At 33.2% G+C, this 26,047-nt stretch overlaps 1 long non-coding RNA gene across 1 annotated transcript in view; it reads right to left on the reverse strand.

Annotated features, from left to right (window-relative positions):
- LOC149490773 (uncharacterized) overlaps window positions 1-26,047 on the reverse strand; it is an 819,148-nt gene that overhangs the window by 157,564 nt on the left and 635,537 nt on the right. The window lies entirely within an intron of this gene.

Consider the following 26,047-nt stretch of genomic DNA (forward strand, 5'->3'; position numbering starts at 1 on the left):
TAAAATGTTTATTTAACAACCATTTAAAAAATAAATTAACATAGGTATCTACTTTAATTGTGGTCTATCAGGCATTAAAACATTAGTTGAAGTTTTTTTGTTGTAGGTATTTATAACAGGAATATTCTAAAGATTAATCAACTGCTTCAATTATTATTAATAAATATCTACGCAATACCTAATATTATAAGGTATAAAAAGTTTATGCACAAAAATAATCAAACAGAAATGAAAAATTAATTTTTATTTAAAAAATATAGAATAAGCACATCGACACGTTTTCCAAAAACTAATTACACCTCCACTTCGCAATGATAAAGCAAAGCCGTCGTATATGATATTTTTATTCATCACAAAATGAATTTTCCTCCCACACCACTAAGCGACATTCAACCTTATGACAACACACTACAGTTCATTTTCCCATGCATGTTGCATTAAAAATAGGGCTGTGCAAATAATTTTTTACAGAGAAATAATCCCGGTATAATCTAGCCAGCGAATCCCATTATGCGGAACCCCTCGATTGTAATCCGGAGATACAAAAATCGAGGATCGTATGGAAATAAAAGTAATTTCGCTATCGTCTGATTTTCCGGATTTACTCGTAAAACTGACGCGCGTTGAATTGATTAGGAAAGAATTGTTGTTTTATAGGTTTTTATATTTATTTTTAGTTTAGCTTGGAGCATTGTTTAGGAGCCCTGATTTGACTGATCTATACATAGTAGATACTAAAGTCAATAATTTATTAGAAACTAGAGGTCCGCCCAAGCTTCGCCCGTGGTACATATTTCGTAATAAAAGGTAGCCTATGTCCTTTCTCGGGTATCAAAATATCTCCCTACCAAATTTCATGCAAATTGGTTCAGTAGTTTAGGCGTGATTGAGTAACAGACAGACAGACAGAGTTACTTTCGCATTTATAATATTATAGTATCCGGATTAAATAGCATTAAACTGAAGAAACATATTTTCATTATGTGTTGCTATATTATCTTTCATCTTACAGGATCTGCGTCATTGATAAAAAAATTATATAATACATATTGTATGTTTCAATTATAAATAAGATATACTCTTTAATTCTCAACAAGTTCAAAAGTATTTACACCCATTAGGTATCTACAATCCATACTAATATTATAAATGCGAAAGTAACTCTGTCTGTCTGTCTGTTACTCAATCACGCCTTAACTACTGAACCAATTTGCATGAAATTTGGTATAGAGATATTTTGATACTCGAGAAAGGACATAGGATAGGTTTTATCCCGGAAATCCTACGGGAACGGGTTTTTCTTTGAAAACGCGGGCGAAGCCGCGGGCGGAAAGCTAGTAGGTAATATATTCTATAAGAAGGAATTTCCACTTTACTAAAACCAAGGTAAAAATTAGCATAAATACTCCATACAATTAAACAGCAGGAATACAAATTGTTATAATTTATACTAAAATTGTCGACAATATAAAATAATCACTCTAATATTAATTTTAGTGTTTCATCTGAGCTCGTTATCAAGCAAACGGCTGGCCGTATAAATATGCAGTTGAAATAAAGTGAAAAGGTTTAGCTTTGGAAGTCTATTGCCTATAACTTTTAAGGGTATGCTTTTGTAAATCTATTATCTAAGCGTTTAATTAATTTGATTGTATATTATTTTGTTTATTGTAAAACTGAAAAAAAAAAATGTAATTCCTTATATTTTGTTTGCTCTTTGTACCTATTACATCCCTACTAATCCCTACGAGTAATATTATAAATGCGAAAGTAACTCTTTCTGTCTGTCTGTCTGTCTGTTACGCTTTCCCGCTTAAACCTCTCAACCGATTTTCTCACAGACAATCTTTAGACCCTGAGAAAGAACATAGGCCTTTATGAAAATGTAGTAGGCGAAATATGTAGGTACCACGGGCGAAGCCGGGGCGGACCGCTAGTACTAGATATACTATAACATTATAGCACTTTGCTCCGACTGCGTTTTGAGTTTTAGTAATTATAATAATGTAAGTATTACAGACTACAGAGTGAATGTACCTAGTCTAGGTATTTGTTTTGTGCATCAAATACTATCCCGATATAAAAATCTTATAGTAGACCATTAGTAGACCATTATTATTATTTTATCACATTTTTGAATAGCCTTTCAGTTTACAGGGGCCTCTACTTAAAATTTTCTTTCTTTTCAAAATTTAAATAGAGTAATGTAAATTAATAAAATTTATATTGCTCAAAGAAAGCTCTCTATAAGATTTGAAACCCGTTCTTTCATACAATACTCTTTATTTCTTATTTGCAAAATTGTCTTCTTACATTTTACCCAAACTTTACTTACAAAGCATGGCTGTAACATTGTGTACTGTAAAAGTGGATGAAGGTAGCCAGTATTTCGTGCCACTTTAATTATACTGAGTTAATTAATACAAAACATTAACCGGTGGGCCACTAAATGGGAGGTTTTATAAGCGAGAGCGGTTTACGCTCAAGCATATCTAGATATTAAAACTTCCATTAATATTACTCGTGGAATATCTAAGTCAATAACTAAAATAACGTTTTTTTCATAAAAAAAATATCATACAAATACTTACTAATTTATTATGCTTCAGTTATTCTTAATATTCAACCATGACGCTAGTTGTGTACCTATGTGTAACAGAAAAAAAGCTTATTAATGTTTTCACTGTATTAATATGTACCTTCCTAGTTTTATTCTTTTCAATTCTGCCCTAAATTGAAATATTTATTTCTTCAAATCAGTTTCAAGAAACTTACGAACTAATTATTGAGCTAGCAATATATTAAGGACGCTGTCACAAATCTGCGTTACTCAAATTTAGGTATCTAACGACGTAACTTTGTTCGCGGCAATATCACGCTCACGTAAACATAGCGCATTCCATTTTATAGACCATCTTCATACTTGATATTATTTTTAATTTTTGATATTATGTATTTTTATTGAAATTGATTCCAGAAGATTACTAGGAACTTTAAAAATTCATTTTGTTACTTTTATTAGTAGGTACGATCCTAATAAGTATGTTAGTATATTCAAACAACTTAAAAAAGTGTGACTATTTTACATCATTATTTCATTGAATAATAATCTATGAATTGTATACAATATCAAAGCTTTTTAAGAAATGTAGAATTATTATCATACATATGATGTTACCGGCACTGTATTAAATCCGGCATTGTATACAATTCTTAGTAAATGTATGTTATTCCGAAAAATAGTCGGAATGAAATAAATTATAGGTATTCGTCACATAACACATTACCTAGGATACTCTTAAATCTGAACTTTTCCTACGTAGCAAACACATTTGCAAGTGTGGGTAGTTTTTGGGGTAGCTATTAACCAATATGAGGTCAAAACTAAAATCCAAGATGGCGCCGACGAAAATTTTACATCTTTTCGTCATGGGTGTCATTTTCAAGGTTTTGGAGTAGCTCTTAACAAATATGAGGTCAAAACTAAAATCCAAGATGGCGCCGACGAAAATTTGACTTTTTTCGTGATGGGTGTCATTTTCATGGTTTTTGGGGTAGCTATTAACGAATATGAAGTTAAAACCAAAATCCAAGATGGCGCCGACGAAAATTTGACTTTTTTCGTGATGGGTGTCATTTTCATGGTTTTTGGGGTAGCTATTAACGAATATGAGGTTAAAACCAAAATTCAAGATGGCGCCGACGAAAATTTGACATCTTGTCGTCATAGGTGTAATTTTCTTAATAATAAAGAAGTAAACTAAAATAAAATAACAGATTTTCGTCCGCGCCATCTTGGATTTTATTTTTGACCTCATATTGGTTAATAGCTACCCCAAAAACCATGAAAATGACACCCATGATGAAAAGATGTAAAATTTTCGTCGGCGCCATCTTGGATTTTATTTTTGACCTCATATTGGTTAATAGCTACCCCAAAAACCATGAAAATGACACCCATGACGAAAAGATGGCAAATTTTCGTCGGCGCCATTTTGGATTTAAGTTTTGTCAAATTGCTTTACCCCACCAATCCGTTCAACAACCCATAAAAAAAGAGGATCTCAGTCAACATAATTTTTAAAACATAATTTTTAATTACAAATAACTGGAATATGAAACTTATACAGTTTACTCTTATAAAGTATCAAATATTTCAAATCACGAAAACGACAGTATACGCACAATAATCTTTTTCTAATTCGTTTTTATTTTTGGGACGAGGAGCGATACACCCGTCCTTCCAAGAGCGCTTCTGAGCGCGGTCTGACGACCCGCGAGAGCAAAATGTATGAAGAAATCGACAAGTATTTTTAATTTAGCTTATAATTGAAATAAAATTTTGATTTAGATACAAAAAAATTATCCCAATCTATAAAGGACTATATATCCCTCAATAATTTATAGGTAAGAAGATAGATTAGGCTTTTAATTTTCTTAAAAGTGTACCGGTTTAGACCCCATTTTTTTGCATTTTATGCGATCATTGTGCTGGGAAAATCGTATTTCAGTGACAATTTTGTATGACGTCGTACAATTTTTATAAGATGATCGTAGAACTGAATATATTATCTTTAAATTAAGATATTACTTTGTTCTCACGTGTAAGTGCTTTGAGTTAAAATTGTACCGTAAAATAGCGGTTTTTGTTAAAAAACTGTTATAGCACCCTTAAGACGACATCGTTTCAAGAATATGTGAATATTTATTGCACAAATATTTTAAATATTCAGTCCTCTTTTACACCGAATCTTTGTACTAAAGTAATTTAATAAAAATATTAACACAATGAGCATTTCGTGGCCTCCCCGTATTCTAAACGTTTAACAAGCGGGTAGCTATCAAAAATCATTTGAAGTTACCGGTGTGCGGAATTACCTTCAGCCAATGTTTACTTTTAATTCAAAATTTTATTCCAAACGGCTTTTACGTTCCGCTTGTTTTTGCTTCTTTGTGCACATGCAGTGTTTTTGGTCTTTTTGCTTAGAAATTTTGATAGAGTGCTGAAATAGAAGCATAGTGTGATACTACAAAACTTGTGTGGTGTATGTATGGTTTTATAAAAAACTAGCGGTTCGCCCCGGCTTCGCCCGTGGTACATGTTTATGTTTTCTTTCCATAAGAACCATCCTCGTACTTCAAGGAATATTATAAAAAAAGAATTATCGAAATCGGTCCACCCGTTCACGCGTGATGCCGTGACCAAGGAAAACGGGTTTCATTTTTATATATATTACTAGCGGTCCGCCCCGGCTTCGCCCGTGGTACATATGAAAAATAGATGTTGGCCGATTCTCAGACTTACCCGATATGCACAGAAAATTTCATGAGAATCGGTCCACCCGTTTCGGAGGAGTATGCAGACTAACATTGTAACACGAGAATTTTATATATAAGATAAGAAGATATAGACTATATGTGTTCGATGTTGTTCTGAATATTTTATTTTGTTTAATATAATAATTAAAAAATTATGTTCTTCTCTATATGTAGGTATAGGCATATAAAAATCTCGTGTCACAATGCTTGTCACCACACTCCTCCGAAACGGCTGCACCGAATCTCATTACATATTGTGTGCCTGTTGGGTAGATCTGAGAATCGGCCAACATCTATTATTCTTACCCCTAAGTGATAAGAGGGCAGAATATCGTTTACCGGGTCAGCTAGTAATTGTATAAGTATCTTATTTCGTTTAATTATTTCTAGATATATAAAAAAAAATGTTGTGTGGTTTTATGAAACCACGGTAAAAGTGAAACTGTTCGAACGGTTCCGAACACTGCTTTGTGTAGCGCATGTCGCGTGTCGGTCGGCTGCCGAGTAGGTATACCTACTCGGCAGCCGCGATACACGCGACATGCGCTACACAGACCAAAAAGTTTGAGACGATGTAATAAAAGTTTCACTTTAAAAAATAATCTACATGTAGGATATTTTATAATCTGACAATTAACCATTTTATAAATTATAATTATTATGCAAACAAAAATCCGTATACGAGAAATGTGCTTCACTAAAATTATATTTTACAAAATACCCCGAAGCCTTAACGAAATGACCTTAATATTCAAAACAAAGCTACATTATAATTACCCAAATAAAGGAAGAGAGAATAAAATCATTATTATTGTTCTAAATGATCCCGGCCGTAAAACCCTTGCGGTATTTACAGGTTTAAATAAATAGGGTTGAAGCAATTTGCATTGTAATGCGACAAACTTGGCGAAGGGGTAATTAGTCCGTACTTTGAGTTTTGTGCATCTTTTTTGGAGGTTTTTGCTAATGTCTGACTTTAATTAGAGGGCGGTTTGCAGATACAGACTTCAGTAGATTCTATTCATTTAGAGGAAGAGTTCGTGTGATATAGAGGTGCTTATTCCTACTAGAGAAGAAATACCTTTCAGTGATATTATACCTAATGGATAGATTGGAAGTGCGTATAAAGAGAGAGGTCCTGGGTTTTGTTCCTGGCAGAGGAAAAAGACAGAGGGCTCTCAACAGATATACCTAATACTAATTGGTCAATAACGTACCTATAAAAATTGTTTGAAATCATTCCTTATAAGTTAAAAAATCTTTCCTATTAAGAGAGAATATTCAGAAAACTTTAGCCTTTTGATCTGCCAAAAGTGGACTGAACATAAGCGAATCAACGTCCTTCAATGTTCAAGAACGTCAGGGTTCATTATATTATACCTGAATGTATCATTTTATGAAGCCAATGAAGATTTTATCTATTTAATGTTGCACAAAGCAGCTTCTAATCCTGATATGTCTTAATTTCATCAAAATTTTCATGGAAAAGGAATTCTAACTAGGAAATAAAATTTATTTGTTTTCAACATCGTGCTCTAAATGAAACAGATCCACCACAATTCCTACACATGCGTAATCGCAATTAAAAAAGCAAGTTCCAACTACGAGTCTGCGATCAAATTAATTCGCATGAGAGCCGCAGATGTGTCAATGATTAGCTTCCTGTGATAAGTGTTTTTGTTACATCCGTCGTAATGATTTGTTGACGAGCTCATGTGTCACGAACGTCTCGATCTTTGTTTTGGTGAGAGTGAGTTAACAGGGTAGAAACCATTGATGGATAATATTTTTTATTACCCTCATAGGAGGCCCGTGACGTATATGGGCAGATGATGATGATGATGATGAAAAATATACCTACGGGTTGTTTCAGGGGATAGGACCCATAGAAGATATTATGTGTCTTTTCAGGGAGTTAGGTTTTTAAACTTGATTAGTTGGAAAATTTCGTAGAGTGCGTATAGGTGTACTAGAACTTCTTAAGAGCGCATATTCTATTTAACGCAAGTCAAAAACTCCGCGATCTATTACGATAGATCGCGGCTTGCGCTATCCTTTTACTATGAACAGCATAGGTCCACAGGAGAGCGCCGAGCAACATGTCCTCTCTCTGGAAAGGCTCGCTGCCGACTGATTTTAATCGGGTCGCGCGCAGTGTTTTATAGTACTTTAAAAAAAATTGTAGAAAAATAATAGAGGTACCTTAGTTGATTTTTTAAATTTTATCTTATAAGTAAGACATTCTTTTATTGCAATATGTATAAATTACTAGCGGTCCGCCCCGGCTTCGCCCGTGGTACATATGAAAAATAGATGTTGGCCGATTCTCAGACTTACCCGATATGCACAGAAAATTTCATGAGAATCGGTCCACCCGTTTCGGAGGAGTATGCAGACTAACATTGTGACACGAGAATTTTATATATAAGATATTCAATAAAGTCAAATATCTTGGTGAAAATAATAATTTTGTCGACTATAATTTCTAAAAAAATTCACATTGTTCGGATTTTAATTTCGTAAGTTAGGAGTCCAAAATAAAAAAATCTTTTAACTAACTATTTTAATAAGGATTTTTTGCAGTTAGTTAAAAATAATTGTGTGTTAGATCTGTCAGCAATTTCAGATATTTTTAGCTTCGAAATTGACACTAAAAGTGAAATCAAGTAATCATCGGATCAGTTATCTTGATGGTATTCAGAAATACTGTATTAATTGAAAAAAACTCTTAACTAACTACATAGACAATAAAATTTCCTAAAATTATTAGTAATTCATATGTTTGTAAGATAAGTGGTTGATGGACAATCTGGTTTGAAAAATCACATATTTGAGCCAAACAGCGCACGGACCGCGTACACAGCCTTAATACATAGGTACAGGAATAGGGCATGCAGAACCGAGTCCGGTTCCAAGTTTCTGAAACCCGGTTCCAAATCGAGCTCAGAACCGGGTAGAACCGGGTTACCCGGTTCTTTTATAATACTTCGGAAAAAAATATGAAATTAAACAAAAGTAACTGTAAAAGTACCTGATGGGCCTTTTATTTTACGCGGCTTGTGTCTTATTTTATTAAATTAATAAAGAAACAAAATTTCAATACTTCTCTTTATTTATCAGTCTTGTAAAGTACCTTGTTATCACAATAGCACATAAAATAAACTTAAACCTAATTCATTAACTGCAAACTGTAAAGCAAAAAACCGGCCAAGTGCGAGTCGGACTCGTGCTCCGAGGGCTCCAAACAAACCTATTTTGTATAATGTTGTAACTTTAAAATTTATGTTTCTAGCAATTTTTTCTTTACTTATCTGTGTTATAAGACTTTTACCAAATTTAAAGGCTCTGTGTTCATGAAAAGTACCCAGCTGTAGGTTTGAGTCCCATGCGGATGTCGAAATTTGCGAAATTTTCAGCATTTACGGCTGTATCTTTTGATGCGTTGGCTTGTGTTTTTAGTTTGACTTTTTCACATAAAAGGGACCGAAGACTTGAGTATTCGATATAAATTTCAGCTTGATACCAAAAAAAAACATGACTGGATCATTATATGAAACAGTAAAATCAACAGCTTTTCAAATTCACGACAAATCTAATAAAAATATTTCTGTAGCCTAATTTTTTTCATTTTCGAAGCCTAATTTTTTTTTTTTTGGTAATACAACCGTAGGAAACTTAAAGCATCTAAGGTTAGACAACCAATCAGAGCCACGCTTGAGGCGTGGCACGAAAATTCGCGATGCACGTGAGTCTGACGTTGCCAGATACAATAAATTTGTTAAAATAATGCAGCAAAATATAAATAATACTTCATATTTTAATATTTTGGTCGGAACCGGGAGAACCGGGTTTCATACTATTCAGACCCGGTTCTCAAGATCATCAAAAAACCCGGGTTTACCCGGGTTTTTCGGAACCGGGTAAACCCGGGTGCATGCCCTATACAGGAATTAGGAATACTACTAGGTATAAAAAATGTTTGCCATTAGTAAAATATGTTGGGTATTTTGCATCTGAACAATAGCATATACACTATACAGGGTGTCCCACTATTGGTGAAATGCAAAACTATAACCTCCTTTGAGCTTAGTATACCAACAGAGGGACACCCTGTATATATGTATAACAATTTTGAAATGAAATTTTATAAGTTTAACGATTATAGGGCAAAGCTATTATTTTAGGCAATTAAGGCCTGAAATATGTAATTTTCATAGAAAATTCAATTTCATAGATATCTCGCATCAAATACAAACGAAGTCGCGGGCGGATAGCTAATAATACGTAGTTACAATTATGTTCGTAAGTATATTATCTGTAGGTACTAGTTTCATTCATTAACAGCACCATATGTTATGAGGTTATGTAATGCGAATTTATGAATTGAAGACCACATGTCTCTACGTTTTATATTTATGCAAACCATGTTGTTGATTTGAAAATGTTTTAACTTCTGTGAGCAATAAAATCGTATAAAATCTTCTGTTATTAATTAGATTTTTAATGGTCGTTTGAGTGTGATTACGTTATTCTTTTCAGTGTTTCATTTAATATTTAATTGAAGCAAAATATTTTTGACGTGACAACGTCTTATAATTCGATAGAGCCGGTTGCACGCACGAAAAAACATGACTCATGCGGCGTTACCTCGCTCTGAGGCGTTCCATTTTTTTAATTACAACAAAGATACTTATTTTAATTTCTAAATGAAACGTGACGACAACTAACGTAGCTACAAGATGCATGTAATAATAACTTGATCTTCAAGGGTACTAGGGAAGCGCGAACCATCTTAGGCCACATCTTATCTTTCCACCAGGCGAGAGTCAAGTGCTTCCCTCTCTAGAATAAAAAAATCTTAAAAACTAAGGTATGTACTTACCGATTTATTTATCAATATAATACATCATAATAAAATCTGATTAATATTCAATTAAAATTATTCCTGACAGTACAAACTATTCTCTTTTACTCATACATTATAATTAAATCTCATCAAAACAGACCAGTTTATTCTACCAACCAAACAAATGTCAATCAATCAAAAAATTCATCTCCACAATATGTTTTATAATCAACAATATGTTTCGCAAAGTGCATAAACATAATTCAAGAGAGACAGATTATAAATAATACTGTAAAACTATCACAGGAAGTCTGCGGATTGTCATCTGCCAGGCAAGTGTTGTTGAACCCGGTCTAGTACTTAATTATTGTTATGCTAAGTTATTTAAGTAATTTAAGTGATTACTTTGTATGTGTGGTTTGCAGTGAAATGTATTTCGTGTAGTATGCAACATTTTCCTGATTAGACAGAGAGAAAATAGCTAGGTATATACTTCTATTTTTTCAAAACGATTTTATCATCATCATCATTGTCAGCCCATGTTTGTCCACTGCTGGACATAGGTCTCAGTCATGGCAGGCTATTGAGCCCAGTCATTCGCTCGTTGTCGCCAGTTTTGTCCAGCAACCCTGCAGATGTCGTCACTCCACCTTCTATCATAATGATGAGTAAAGAAGAGTGTGAAATATACCTATATAGGAGTAAATAATTAAAAAACTGGCATTTCTATTTTAGAAAAAGAAAATCAGTTCAGCTGTCTTTTCGCAGTTAGTGAAATATAATAAATTTAGTAATTAGACTAGAAAATATATTAAACTCCTTGATACCTAATTATTGATAAATTTCTTAAATTAAGTATGTATACAAAATTTCTACACTGTTACCTGTACCTATGCCTGTATAGATCAGCTTATTCTTCCGCATTTCCTTTCTAAAACAAAGAAATTATGCAAATAACACGAAAACACTGGCAAATAAACAGCAATAACACTTCCACGGCTGTGTAAAGATCTCGAAACGGATTATCGTCGAAAAGACGTAGAAAACTGACAATAAACTCTTCCGCCACCATAACTTTGCTTATGAATATTCCGTTATACACAGCATACGAAATTTCAGGGTTCCGTAGAGAAAAAACCCTATGGTTCAGTACAGTTCTTGACTGCGATTGCAACATCAAAGAGGCAATAACAAAGTAACCCTAAAAGCATAATGAGACAGGCAAGTGCTCCCGTTCGCATGGTCCCGTAGCAATTTCGCCAACTCATAAATATGTATGTGGCGGTACTTCTTTTCCTTTACTTATCAATTACAGGCTCGTTTAGGTCGCCTCGAGCGAAGGGAAATGTCATTGCAAGGGTTAAGTTTTGTGCGTTGGTTACGGGTTAAAATTTGTATGAATCTAGTAAATTTGATAAATAGAAAAGTGTGTTATGTGTGATTGTTCTCAGCTGCAAAGCGCTAGAATCGGTCATCTTATATTTTGGTAGAAAGATAAACATTAGGTTGACTATAAAAATTACTACCTATCACTTATTGTCTAACTCTGGTTTTAAATCTTATCAGATACTGTAATCACAAGTAATAATCTAAGCCCAGTATTAACTAAATTAAATGAATACGACAGTCGACAGTCCATTGGTCGCAGAAAGAAATATAAACACTTCAATTAAAACTGTGCCTTGGTCACCTCTAACAACATTTTCCAGAAATATGTTTTTTTTATTATTTTTTTGCTTTTACAATTAAAAAGGTAACCAACAGCACATCCTATCAAAAAAATGTTTCACTTCAAACCTGTAATGTTATTTACACAAACTTTAAGCACAATAGTACGCCCTCAGGCCTAAAAGACCCCAAATTTAAACCTTGGGGGTGAATAAAAAAATACTCAACAGTTTCGCGGTCCCTGTGTCCCCGAGGTAGTTTCGGCTTGATTATGTTTAGGGTTAAACGTCATTGATATTGCCGATCTGGGCCGCTAGAGGGTTATTGAATTTTTTCTATAATTCGTACGGTCCATGTGGCCGGGGACGGGTTAAGATGGTATCGCTTATTGACAAATTGGTAATGTGGTTAACGAATCGATTGGTATTATTGATATGTTTTTTGAAATATTATGTATTTTATACTGGTAGATATTAATCATTAGGAGTTTATTACCCGACTGAAAAAACGAGTGTAATGTTTTTAAATGAATTTACTTGTAACTTTGTAAGAGTATTTTGTATTTCAGAGCGTTCAATGTACTTCACTATCACTACATAGTACCTATAAAACAAAGTCGCATTCCCTGTCCCTATGTCCTTATGTCCCTATGTCCCTTTGTACGCTTAAATCTTTGAAACTACGCAACGGATTTTGATGCGGTTTTTTTTAATAGATAGAGTGATTCAAGAGGAAGGTTTATATGTATAATAACATCCATTAAATAGTGGAGAAGTACTGTTATTTTTGAGGTTTCTAATGTGATGTCGTAAAAAATTACATTTTTACCGCTTACATTGCAAACGCAGGCTGAACCCTACGAGTTTTATCAAAATAATGTACTAAGTATTATACACATTGAAAAGGTCTACAGAAAAGTCCGCGATGGCATATGTCTATCTCTTATGGATAACCCACAATAACTTCTTTTTGTCATTTACTTTTTACGACAAATAATGGCTAATTTTCGAAGCGATTTTAACCAATACAGCATTAATCCTTAACCAATTAAATACCTTGAGTACATTGTTCATTTAATATAGATCTATATGGCCCTTTACACCGTATGATTTAAGGGAATATTTTCGAAGATATTACAGATTTAAAAATTGCGGGACGTAGCGTTTGCGGCGGTACCGGCCGGCCGCCCGGCTACATATTTTATACCCGTGCGAAGCCGAAGCGGGCCGCTATGTTTTTATATACAACGTTCACAGTTTTTCTGTAGTGTATTTAGTATCAGCAATGCACCCGTGCGAAGCCGGGGCGGGTCGCTAGTGTTTAATATATTCTATTTTGTAGAGAACAGTTTTGTTGACCGGATTATAAAGATCCTTAAAATAAAAGTAAGCACAATAATAATTAGATAATAATATATCACACATAGATTTCTCATTAACTACGTACAAACTGAAAAATACAATATGTAGCGCAATACTCAAAACCCGTAGGTACTCATGTAGTAAACATCTTTACTAATTAAAACTTAAAAAACAAGCTGTTACATAAAACAAATCATTCCCCAATCAAACCAAACACAACCCGCATTAAAAAGGGCAATCTTCACCATCTTTAACTAAACGCCGTTTTAGCAATTTACCCAGAATTTGACGGTCGTTTTTACCAATTGTCCGCTGACGTGATCGGAGATAGCGGCCCGCATGCGCGCACGCAATATTGACATACATCATGGTGCTGAGGATGTTATAATTAATATTTAATACGTTATGGCGTTAGAAATTACGATTTTTTTTCATCGTTAATAAGCTACAACACTATGGAGTATCTGTCATCAAAATTTTATCACAGGATTATGTAGGAAAAACACATAATATATCCAGCCATCTAATATAACTTCCACGTTCAACAATCCAACAATCTTCAATAACTTTCACCTCTACAATTTTGAAAAAAGGGATTTAGTTAGTAAGTTAGTACTGAATAATTTACCTATCAAACGTATGTATACAGAGCATTAACTTTTTAAAGTGTGTGGTTCACCAAAAGAAATTTAATGTCAGTTTACTATGCAATGTAATAGCCTTTCATGGTGCATTTGCATCAAACGAGCGAATGCTCATTTTAACCCTACTATGATATTATTTTAGTGTGAACAGGCGTAGAGCATTCTGTCGTTCTAAGTTCGTTCGAAAAGATTCTATGCAATGTTCTAATACTGAAAAACACTGAATACGAGTTTTCGTTTACACTAAAAGATCATGAAATAATTTTCTTGCTCTGGCTCTAACTCTAGCTTCCCTATGTTCGTTTGATGTTAATGCACCGTCACAATAATTAAGTAATAACCAATTGTAAGGGTTCAAGTAAGCAATGTCTTATGCTCAATCAGGCTCATATGTTGTTTGGAGTATCCTTGGAGTATCTAATTTTATATATTTACTAGCGGCCCGCCCCGGCTTCGCCCGTGGTACATATGAAAAATAGATGTTGGCCGATTCTCAGACTTACCCGATATGCACAGAAAATTTCATGAGAATCGGTCCACCCGTTTTGGAGGAGTATGCAGACAAACATTGCGACACGAGAATTTTATATATAAGAGAAGATATTCCATGTCATTTATTGAAGACAGAAGTTACAAATAAAATAGTAATGAAGAAGGATTTCTAACTCAGAAGATCTTTACTAAATTAATGCGATTAACCAGATCAACAGTCATGCTTAAAGATGTCATAAGAACAACAAAATTATTACAAACTTCATCGTATCCCATAAATTAATCATTTCCATTTAAAAGCTCACAAATCTACGTCTTTATAGCGATCCCTAATTACCTTAATGAAAACGAACTTCTGATTACTGGCCCTTAGCAATCTGACTATAATTAACGTATTAAGTGATATAATGACATGCGGGTTTGCCTGTTTGTTTTTTGTTTTAAGCGCGTTAACCCTTTGTCTTTGGTGATGGATGGGTTTGATCGTGTGGGAGATTTTTTTGTTATTTCTATTAATAAAATGCTATTGAACTTCATTGAAAGATTGGCTAAAAATGATGCATATCAAGTCATTTAAAGTTTGCGTGAGGTCAGTTTTAACTTTCTTTTTAACACAAACAAGTCTAAATGATTAGTGAAAAATGTATCATTTAATAATTTACAATGTTATTTCTGAACAACCAATTAAAGTTTAATATTAATTAGTGTCTTAGGTAACTCTCCACCGCGGACCGCCTCCTCGGTACAGTGGTGACAGACACGTGAGCGTAACACCGAGGGGTTCTGGGTTCGACTCCCGGTGGAGACGAAGAAAAAAAATGTCTTGGTCTGGTAGGACACAGAAAGCTGATCACCTACTTGTCCCTAAAGAAAATCGATCAGTGAAACAGATGTATAATGCATCTGCCCCTTACCCCACTAGGAGACATGGGACTTCACTTTTAGGTAACTCTATCAGCATAAATGTTGCATTAAAGAACCAACAACAAGCTCATCCACACTTTAAACTCTACGTTATTCATAACACTACAATTATTTTAGTCAAACAAATATTAACATTAACTTATGTGCATAATATTTAAATTTTTGTCTAAGCATTTTTAGTTGTTCCCTATAACCATAATGAGCCAGGACACAATTATGAAGATGCACCAACAGTTTACCTAAGATAAACACCGTTCATACAAGAATTCCTTCATGAATCTATGATTACCATGTACTATTCTTTAGACTACAGACACTACAGATCTAATCTTCAAGTAAATCCATATCCGCCACACATATAAATCTATAACATTTAAAGGATCCCACATATAATTTAACCCTGAAACTTGTACAAAGGGTAAATGCAAATCTTCATTATTTCTCGGTCTAGTAGTCAAAGGCGACCGACTAGAAAGTTGACTCAACTGTAGATCAACTAATTACGTGTTATTCCCACTGATTAAAGCACAGCTTGGGCTTAATGACTGACTCACGGGGAGGTGGCGACTTTTAAACGGTGCGGTTGCGATACGATGTCGTATCGACATGACGTGTCGGGTGCCTTGGGTGATTGGTGAGTGTTTATCTTAGAAAAGACAATCATGCGGGTTGTTGGATTATACACACCAATCAAAAAGGTAGATTTTTTCTGAATTAATGAAGTACCTACACTCTACAGTCTACACATAAAACTTTTTAGGCACGTTGAAAATAAAATTTCAGGCCACGTCATGGAGTAAGGCAACGATTTTTGTGTCTTTGAATCTTGCCAAAGAAGTTTCACTTCCGACACGTGTGTACAGCACTCACACTCTTTTTTAATTCTTTATCTTTTATTCAATAAGTAATTAAATTCGCTATTAATAAACACATACAAAAATACATTAAAATGCAATTAAAATCGTACCACTAAAAAGTCGTAAAGTGTAAAACACCCACATAATCAGTCGATTCTCACAGTCGCATCCTTTTCAATCAGCAAACCATTGGGGGCACACGATTTTTATTGTTTTTAAACCAATACGGGTTCTTTCCCTAAAAACTATGATTAGATTAATTTAAGTACCGCTTGATTAAGCTTAACGAACTTTTTTCGTTGTAATACCGTTTTTATTTCCGACGTAAGATTTTTTTATTGCGAATAGATTGTGTTTTGTGGTTGTCGCATCGAAATGGTCGTAAAATGTAAACGATTTAATGGGTTTTAGAATTAGCTCAATGAGGGCTGTAGGACGGATGACTCGTAAACAATTAATTAATTTTATTATTACAAATTCGGAGTACGAGATGATGTCGTGTCGTATAATTAATTCTGTACTTGAATTTGTCATCTTAATTTATATAAAATCTCGTGTCACAATGTTTGTCCTCAATGGACTCCTAAACCACTTAACCGATTATAATAAAATTCGCACACCATGTGCAGTTCGATCCAACTTGAGAGATAGGATAGTATAAAGCACAAAGCGGGCGAAGCCGCGGGCGGAAAGCTAGTAATAATATATAAAGAGGAGACTAATCAAACTTGGAGGTGTTATAGATTACCTATGTCCTACAATAAGACATTAACCATAAGTAGATTACTAAATAGTCACATAAACTAGAAATTTTATCTTTTGTTAGTCATTATGTCCGCGGAAACCACGGATAGTTGGTTTTAATTTGAAATGTTTAATTTGAAATTTCATTGCTCATAAAACATATTACAACAATTACAGAGATGGTCTTGTAGAGTCAGGAAGAGATTAATATATTAATTTTATGATTTTATACGGGATATATATAATTAGGTTCATAGCGGGTATAAGTGGTCAGTTTATAGATATTATACGAATATCTTAATGTTTCATTTTCAAACTACAAAATATGAGATGAAATGAATAGGAAACACAGCATCGATTAAGAGATAATTAATCGATGCCTTAACTAAAATATTATCTAGATTGCTCATTTTTTACATGAAATCTATTAAAGCTTCAGTTTTGTGCTACACAAATTGGAAAGTGAATATTATTAAATAATGAAAAACCCGCGCGTCCCCAGAGCCCGTCAGTCAAACTAAGTTGGCTTTTATAGAACATTGTTTTTTAGTTTGCTCGCGTTTTTCCCAAATCCCATTAGGCTCTAATGAATAGGTACTCTGTTTTGTCAAGTGACTGTTGGTTTTAATAATTGGCTCTGGTAAAAAGGAAAATAGAATGGTTTTGTGAATCTTGGATTTTTTGTTCGTTTCATTTTGTTGATCTTTTTGTGTTAGGTTGCATTACGTTTGCATTACGTATGCTGTGTATAGTTAGTAAAATTTGTAATGATATATTTGATTATGTAACAGGTACAATAAAGTAATCACAGATAAGATATACCTAGGCATGTTTAATAATTAAGTATATATTATTAAGTAAATATTCAAGCCCCAAAATATGATATCTAACTCTTTCGGTTTACACTATATACTATCTGCATACCAGTTTTTAAGCTATTGCATAGCTTCTATCGCGGGCCTTGTGCGCGGGGACCGAATCCAGAAATTCCGTAACGAAAAAACCTCACGCTCCCCACTCCGACGGGCACGGAGATGTGGCTTGAAGGCATAGCATGCAATAGCTTTACCGCGGCCGCGGCAGTCCCCGAGTGCCACACGTCTTTTTTTTTGTGGAAATTTAGTTTCTGTACCGTGAATTGATATTAATATCTACTTATAAACAAACAAGTTTCTCATTTTTCAAATAAGAGTATTTCAATTCACCAAAGGAGTGAATTTAATCTTAAAATAGACTTTTCTCCATCTTAGTGGCAACTCTTTAATGATCTTTTTCATAGGTATTACCACCCATATGTACTTAGTCCAAAATTCTTTAAAACGAATCCAAAATATAAACCGCTACTGTTTTTACAAGCTCGTATTAATGAGTGAGCTTTTAAATTAAGCAACGCGTGACTTCACCGTACTACATTTCCACCATGTACCAACCCTAAACAAACTACACAGGATTTTGATCTTTATCACAGAAGAATAGGGTTAAATATCGCGTGACGTGTTTATAGGATAAATGTTTAATATGTGCGGTCTTGTGTACAGCAAACAAAGGTAATATAAGGGCTAACTGTTCGTTTTTTGATATATTGCTCATAATAACAGCCGTTCTTGCGTTTCGCTTTAAAAATCGTACGAATGTATTTGCTTTGCTTGGAAATTACTGCTCGAGCTTGACTTAGCTAGTTAGTGTAGAGTAGGTACCTACTATTGGAATATTTTCTTTTTTTATGATTTTTTTATTTAATTAATTAATAATAAGGAAACATTACAAGTGTTATTTCTTTGTTTTCTTTCGATCTTCGGTTGTTCTAAAACATATTAGGAATCATTCAATATTTTAAACGCACAATATCATCACATATTTTGTATAGATACTCAAAGTTAAAAGATACGCAATGAACATGTTTTAATAAAAAATTGTAGGTACATACAAGCCAAATATACCAATATGAAGCAAACAATAATCGATTCAAAATGCAAAAGCTCACGCAGAACAATTTAACAGTTCATTTATAATCTTCCTATTTCCCTTATTTGAGTTAATCTTTTTTATTTAAGTTCAACAATTTTCTTGTTAAATCTATTCCTTAGTATATCCACATAACAAGACAGTGTAATCGTCAAAAGAGAAAATCAAAAGCAACTCACACTCAACTCGATCGCGACTCACAAAATGTCCGATCGAGGTTCCATAGTAACATGTAACTTTAAAGGTAGTTATGTCCACATATCGTTGTTTGTAAATAAAGTATATAATGGTTTGTTTTTTCACGTCACACGAACTTTTTATGGGCAAATATACGATATGTCTTACAAATATTTACCTAAACTGTAATTCGATGTGGCAGTGGTTGATTGCTTTCATAAAACTAGTAAAAGCATGAGCCTTTGCTCACATAATTAATAATCATGTTTTTCATCTCTTTACCTATTTTATGTGAAGAACCATTTATACGAAGTTTTTCAATGTGCAATATTAGTAGCATTAACCTACCTATGTATTTTTTTTAATACAAGTACATAATATTTTCGTTTTACTGGAATAATTAAATGAAGACATAGATAAAGTAAACTACCATTCAGTCCGGCTTTCATTACCTTCAACATAAAAATATAAATCTTAATATATTTCACCATCATATTTTAAAAAGCTCAGCCTCTATACTTAATGTAGCCTTTAATAAATAAAATTATTATAACTACAGTAAAATCTTTTCGTCACTTGGGAATACACACACACAGATATTCTAACATAGTATTTACAAACATACATATTTTTTTATCTAAATCTATCTAGATTAATATCTAATACACGCATACTTGCATGTATTTCATTCCCATAACATGATTATGTTAATTTGTAACTGGACATATATTTTTTATTAAAGAAACACTTGAAAAAAAGGCTTTATGCAAATTTATCATAAACTAGGTTCTAACCATATCTATACTAATTTTATAAAGCTGAAGAGTTTGTTTGTTTGAACGCGTTTATCTCGGGAATTACTGGTCTGATTTGAATAATTTTTTTCGGTGTTAGATAGCCCATTTATTGATGAAGGCTATTATAGGCTATATCTCGCTAAGACCTGCAACAGGAGCGGAGCACTGCGGGTAAAACCGCGTAGCACAGCTAGTCGTATAATAAAATCGATATTGAGCTTTTTCGATAAATAAAATCGCAAATCTTTTTTCCTCTTAAATTAGATATAATTTAACATACTGTTCATTAAATTCTTTCTATTTTATATTGCATTTTAATACAGTCATGCAATGAACAAAAATACACGGAGGGTAGAGTTTTTATATTAAAATTTTTGAAATCGGTTCTTGAGATAAATAGTAACATGCAAACTAAGCTCACTTGTGCAGGGGACATAGTGAATCTCAATATTAACCTATCAATCCAATATTTACCTGAATTAATATTATTACTATTTATAAAATTAACTAAAATATATATTCGAAACAGCGTCCCATTAAAATCCCAAACGTCAAGCACCACACCCTATAATATTACGCGTAATAACCGAGATGACTCTATTAACCCTCCAAATTTTGTTTACCTAATAGAATAACGACCTATCGTATAATAAATTGGTAGATTTCCATACTCGATAGCCGTCCGTTTATCATTTTAATACGGAAAAGTGCTCGTGACGTCATTAGCCTGCACGTTTGTCTTCGAAACACAACCCTATTGAAAACACTAGCATAAAACATTCGCGCAATATTCAACTGTATGTGCAGGTGTTAAGGTGCATAGTTCTATAGCTGGGTGTTTTATTAAGTTGGTGCTTGTAGGAAAGTAAAAAAGGGACACCATCAGAAGATTGACAGAGTACGTGTTATTAAATTGTGATACAAATGACACGGGCGAGCGATGATTAGTAAGTTTATAATGTTGTTAGTTCGGAATTACACTTTATGACATAATAACGAGGGTTCGTAAATACCGATTTTTATTTGTATATTGTGTTTGCGTTTTGAATTTAAGAACGTATTGTTGTATGAAAAATTTGGTAAAATGGAGATATCAACAATACCTATTTGAAATACCTATAAAAAGGTATCGAAATATAAAGAATAAACGTAATATACTGATCGATATATTGAAGAGAACTTGTAAAAAATAGATATTGTTTAAATAAGCTATGAAATATTTGTAGGTATATAAAATTGTTCCTTTAATTACAAAACAAAACCGTTTAATATCGGCTCGCGTGCCATCTATCGGATAACAGTTGTAACAATTCAGAAACACTAACGAGGCATTTGTTTATTTATTACATATTCTGATAATTTAATAAAGATCTTTTTTATATAGCGATTTATTATAAAAATATAACCATACTCAAAAAATCCTACCTACATAGATCGCGGGTGGAACCTCATTCGAATAAAAAAAATAAGTAAAAATTTTTTAATAACGGTTGATTGACATTGACGGTGTTTATCTTTACGTACCTAGTTTTATTACTTTTCCAAAAAATCATCAACATCCCAAAATCTATACAGCATCTTAACACGATTGGGTCTCAGCTGGTCTTCGTGATTTCGACCAATCAACGACGAGCAAAGTGGATCACTTGGAAGCAATTTCTTTGCGCGACTTTAGTGCTGACAGGTGCATTTTATGTATCGGGACCTTTTGGATTAGAAAGGCTTTGAAAATTAAAGCTTTCGTTTGTTTTTATATTTTGTTTTGGACTGTGTTTTTGTAAGCGGATATAGATTGTAGTGTAGTAGACAATTTATAAATTTGTATCATCAAATCTGTATATGCTTTTGTGATCTTTTCGATTAGGAAAGACTTTGAAAAATCTCTTGTTTGCTTTTAATTGCTTGCGTTGCTTGCTTGCATTGTTAAACTATATTTTTTTAAGCAGATAAAGCTTTTAGTGCAAATGCGTATAGGTGATATCAATTGATGATTATATACCTACGTTATATTTTGCTCTTATAGAGACATTGCTCTTGTAGAGCTTTGTAGAAAAATAATCATAATATTATTTGTTTATTATTAATCAATTGAGTTTATTGTCGATACATATATCTCAATCTCTTAACTAACTGGGTACTAGTATTTTTCAAATTGGACCAGTAGTTCCCGAGATTAGCGCGTTCAAACAAAAAAACAAACTGATACACAAAAAGCTATAAGAAGCTGAATCAACACAACGACTACAACAAAAGAGGGCGTTAATTTTTGATAGACATAAATTTGAACCTCAATGTAATAATAGTTAGGTTTATGTGTGACGATTTAATAGTTTGGTTTGTGTTTAGGTTAGGTTAGGTTAGGTTTAGTGCAGCTAGGAAAATAAGAATCAACACTTTATCATTCGCTCCTTTTTTCTCTTTACTTTTTTCAGATACTAGCGCAAAAAATATACGAATAAACTAATTATAAATAAAAAGTCTACATTACACTTCGCATTCACCTACAAAGCAGTTTACAATGCGGATTCATAGCCACAATGGATATGTGACGCTAATGAGGAAGGAACGAACCTCGACCGGGAAGGGAGTAATTACGCCAATCATTAACGGCCATAACAAATCCCCGGGAAGCTATAATCAGGCTACGTACTTGCCGCAATTAGAACTATCATGGTACCAATGTATGCTCCTGAAAAATTAATGTTTTCATACATTGGTGATCAAATGATAGCGCATATTACACACACACATATTATACACACATTGTATCGTGTAATCTACGAATGTATGCTCCTGAAAAGTATGAAGTAATAACGAGTGTGGTAACTAGTTCATTTTGGTAGATATTTATATGCGAAATGTTTGGAACTTTACTAATTTAAATCAATTAATGTAAATATAAGAAATTATATATTAATAATATGATATAGGTACTCTGCGCTAACTAACAATAATATTTGTGATCTTTTGAGACAGTTTTATATTTTATATTTTTTTCACAGCAACACAGTTACCACATTTGCAACAGGAATAAATCTTATATATAAAAATGAATCGCAAAATGTGTTGGTAAGCGCATAACTCGAGAACGGCTGAACCGATTTCGATAATTCTTTTTTTATTATATTCCTTGAAGTACGAGGATGGTTCTTATGTAGAGAAAACGTAAACATGTACCACGGGCGAAGCCGGGGCGGACCGCTAGTTATAAATAAAAAACTATAACTATGTAGATTCAAGAAAAATAAAACAAACTTGAGAATAAAACATTTATTTCCAAATCCGTTAAGTTAAGCAACTTTAGCACAAGCTGTGTATATGAGCCCAATACCACATGCTCTTTGCCCCATGACCAAGCGGAAGTGCCCCTGGTCGCCCCACTGTTTGCCCCAGGAGTTCTTGATCAGCCAGTAGTTGGTGGAGCCCTCTGAAAAATCAAAAACAATCAATAATCGTCGAGTGAATATAATATTTAGTAAGTATTAAAAAATAAAAAAATACATACGTACATATTAATAGGCCTATAGAAAAAACGTTGGTTGAACTATTCTGTATATATTTTAAATGTGTAATGGTGTGGAAAGCGAAAAATAGTTATTGTCGTAAAAAATAATTGTGTGGCATCTTGCAGATCAGTATTAAAAAGCTTCTATTGTTTTGTGATAAAAAAATACTTATTGTTATTTATTATCATGGTTTAAATTTTTTTATGAGATGAACGATTAATTTTAGATCCTGCTTAATTTAAGTCCTTTTTAAAATATTGAGGAAGTGAAAATATTTTTTTTAATTTTCTGCTCCTGAATGAAACATTATTTGTACATTATCTGTATATATAGGTATAAAACTCAAAGGTGACTGATAATATAGTGATCTATCAACGCACAGCCCAAACCACTGGACGTATCGGGCTGAAATTTGACATGCAGGTAGATGTAAGGACGTAGGCATCCACTAAGAAAGGATTTCCCGAAATTCTTGCGGGAACGGGGAAAAACGGGGATGCACGTACAAAGTCGTGGGCGGAAGCTAGTTTTACATAAAAAACTCCATCTTACCTTTGCCATAACCAATCAAAGTGACTGCATGTAGACCGGAGTCGCATCTTCTGGGCTTGAAAACTCCTTTACCTAAATTTCGCATTTCTGGTGCCGTGAACATGTCTGAAATAAAAAAATACCTATTAAAAAATAAGTCACATTTTAAGTAGTAGTATTGTAGTCAGTATTTTTTAGTTCTTTTTATAATTTATGCTGACTTTTGTACAATAAATTCAGTAAAATTATGAAATGAAAAAATGTGAAATATACTTTCATACGGTACGATACGATACGGCACTGAATATTGAGGCGGAAAACCTTGCATAGAGTTTTCAAAAGTGAGGGTTAGTAAAAATAAAATCTTGTAAAATAGAACAATAAAGTATTTTTTTATGATTTCAACTTGTTCGAAATACCTATATACATTATCTGTATTAAAATATACATACAAACTGACAAAGGTCCATGATTAGCCAAAGCCTTTTTAAGCGCTTCCTCCCCCCTGACACGCAGTCTCCCCCCTCCCACCACTTTGACAGCTACCTTGTCACGTTTTGTACTACATTGACCTTGAACTGCTTTATATGGATAATCCTGCTGCAGCATACTCCCTCCTTGCCTCTTTAAAGCACTGATGCACAAGTAGAAAATTGGTTCATTAATTATATTCAATTAATTCTAAAAAAAATTGTACACAGTAAGCTGCAACTTCACTTAAAAAACTACATGCATGCCTAAGAAATATACATACACACATACCCAAAGAACATAATTCTCCTCGTAAGGATAGCATTTGTGTAATCATGGACTAATATCTTGATATATATTGGTCCATGGTGTAATAAAAGTATTTACTCACTTGAAAACATGATGTACATGTCCTCCTCTGCAACCGTGATCAGCTTTATCACAATCCAGGCCTTGTTGTTCAGATAAATCCAATAATTTACCGTGTTTCTTAGCATATTGTCCTTCAATGTTACCTGAAACAAAAAAGCATATAATATTATGAAGTCACATTTACAACAAGAGTTCAGAGTCCAATTTTACTGTTTGTTTTTTATCATTGTTTGAAATATCTGTGTGATCGCTTATTGACAAATTCTTCTTTGGTCTTCAACTGTAAGCACACTCTTAATAATCGAGTTCATATTCATAAAAACAAACGCAATGATTAATGTAATTTAAATACGTACCAATAGCACTAAATACATAGCACGATCCACATTGTTTTTGATTCTTAACGTCAGTTACGTAACCGTTTTTACGGTAATCTAACTCTTCTGGTGCCTCTACATAAGATTCAAAATCGTATTCCTCCGTTGTCATATTACCACTTACTCCTGTATATACATTAAGTAGTTCTTCTTCACTTATATCAGATAGGCTAGTTACACGAAACGTGGCATCATCGTCTTCTTCATTCAATTCATTTATTTCTTTCAAACTTTCTTTAAAAATTTCAAATCTCGTATTGTATTCATTCCCTTCGTACAATTTATCATATTTTTCAATGAATTGCTGGAAAATTTCTTCTGCTTGGTCTAGATCGTAATATTTTTGATCCAAAAGATCAAAATTAGCAAATACTGAAGTTATAGCACAAGAGACAAGACAAATGGTCAGCAACGACATTTTTATTTATTATAATTTCTAAGCATTGTTTCATGCTTATTTATACTTTCCAATATATTTCAGCAATGTGCGATTAGTTGTAGTAATCCTGAAAATGTTAAGACTGTAAACATTGTAAAAATTTCTACTTTTATTAAAAAAAAAACATTTTCTATTGAGATTCTGAATGTTTCGAACTGATAAGAGTAGTATAATCCTGAAACTACGCAGACGTTAGTTTATAATAATAATTTCTTTTCTTCATGGCTCGACCTTGTATACTTGTGTTAAAATTAAGTAATAATTGTGAAATAATTTTATCCTTTATTACATTGAATTGATGAATTGAAGTAAAACTCGTTCATCGTGTTGTTCCTTTTGTGGCAGGCAGTGCTAACAGAAATTATGGACATCTTGATTCTTGATAATTCATAGAAATTAACGATACCCCAAAAATATGTGTTTATTTGACAACACTTTTTAAAACAAATAATTGTTCTTTATCAATTATATATCTTTACATTGAATTTAATCAAAGAAAGTGAAGTTTAGGTAGAGAAAATTAAGCACACCATGAATATTCAACCAATTAATATTTC

The sequence above is a fragment of the Colias philodice genome, chromosome 2 (genome assembly GCF_061535455.1).
Source record: "Colias philodice isolate Cphi_HAF_F1 chromosome 2, ilColPhil1 Martin Lab GWU primary, whole genome shotgun sequence".
In the NCBI taxonomy this organism is placed as follows: Eukaryota; Metazoa; Arthropoda; class Insecta; order Lepidoptera; family Pieridae; genus Colias; species Colias philodice.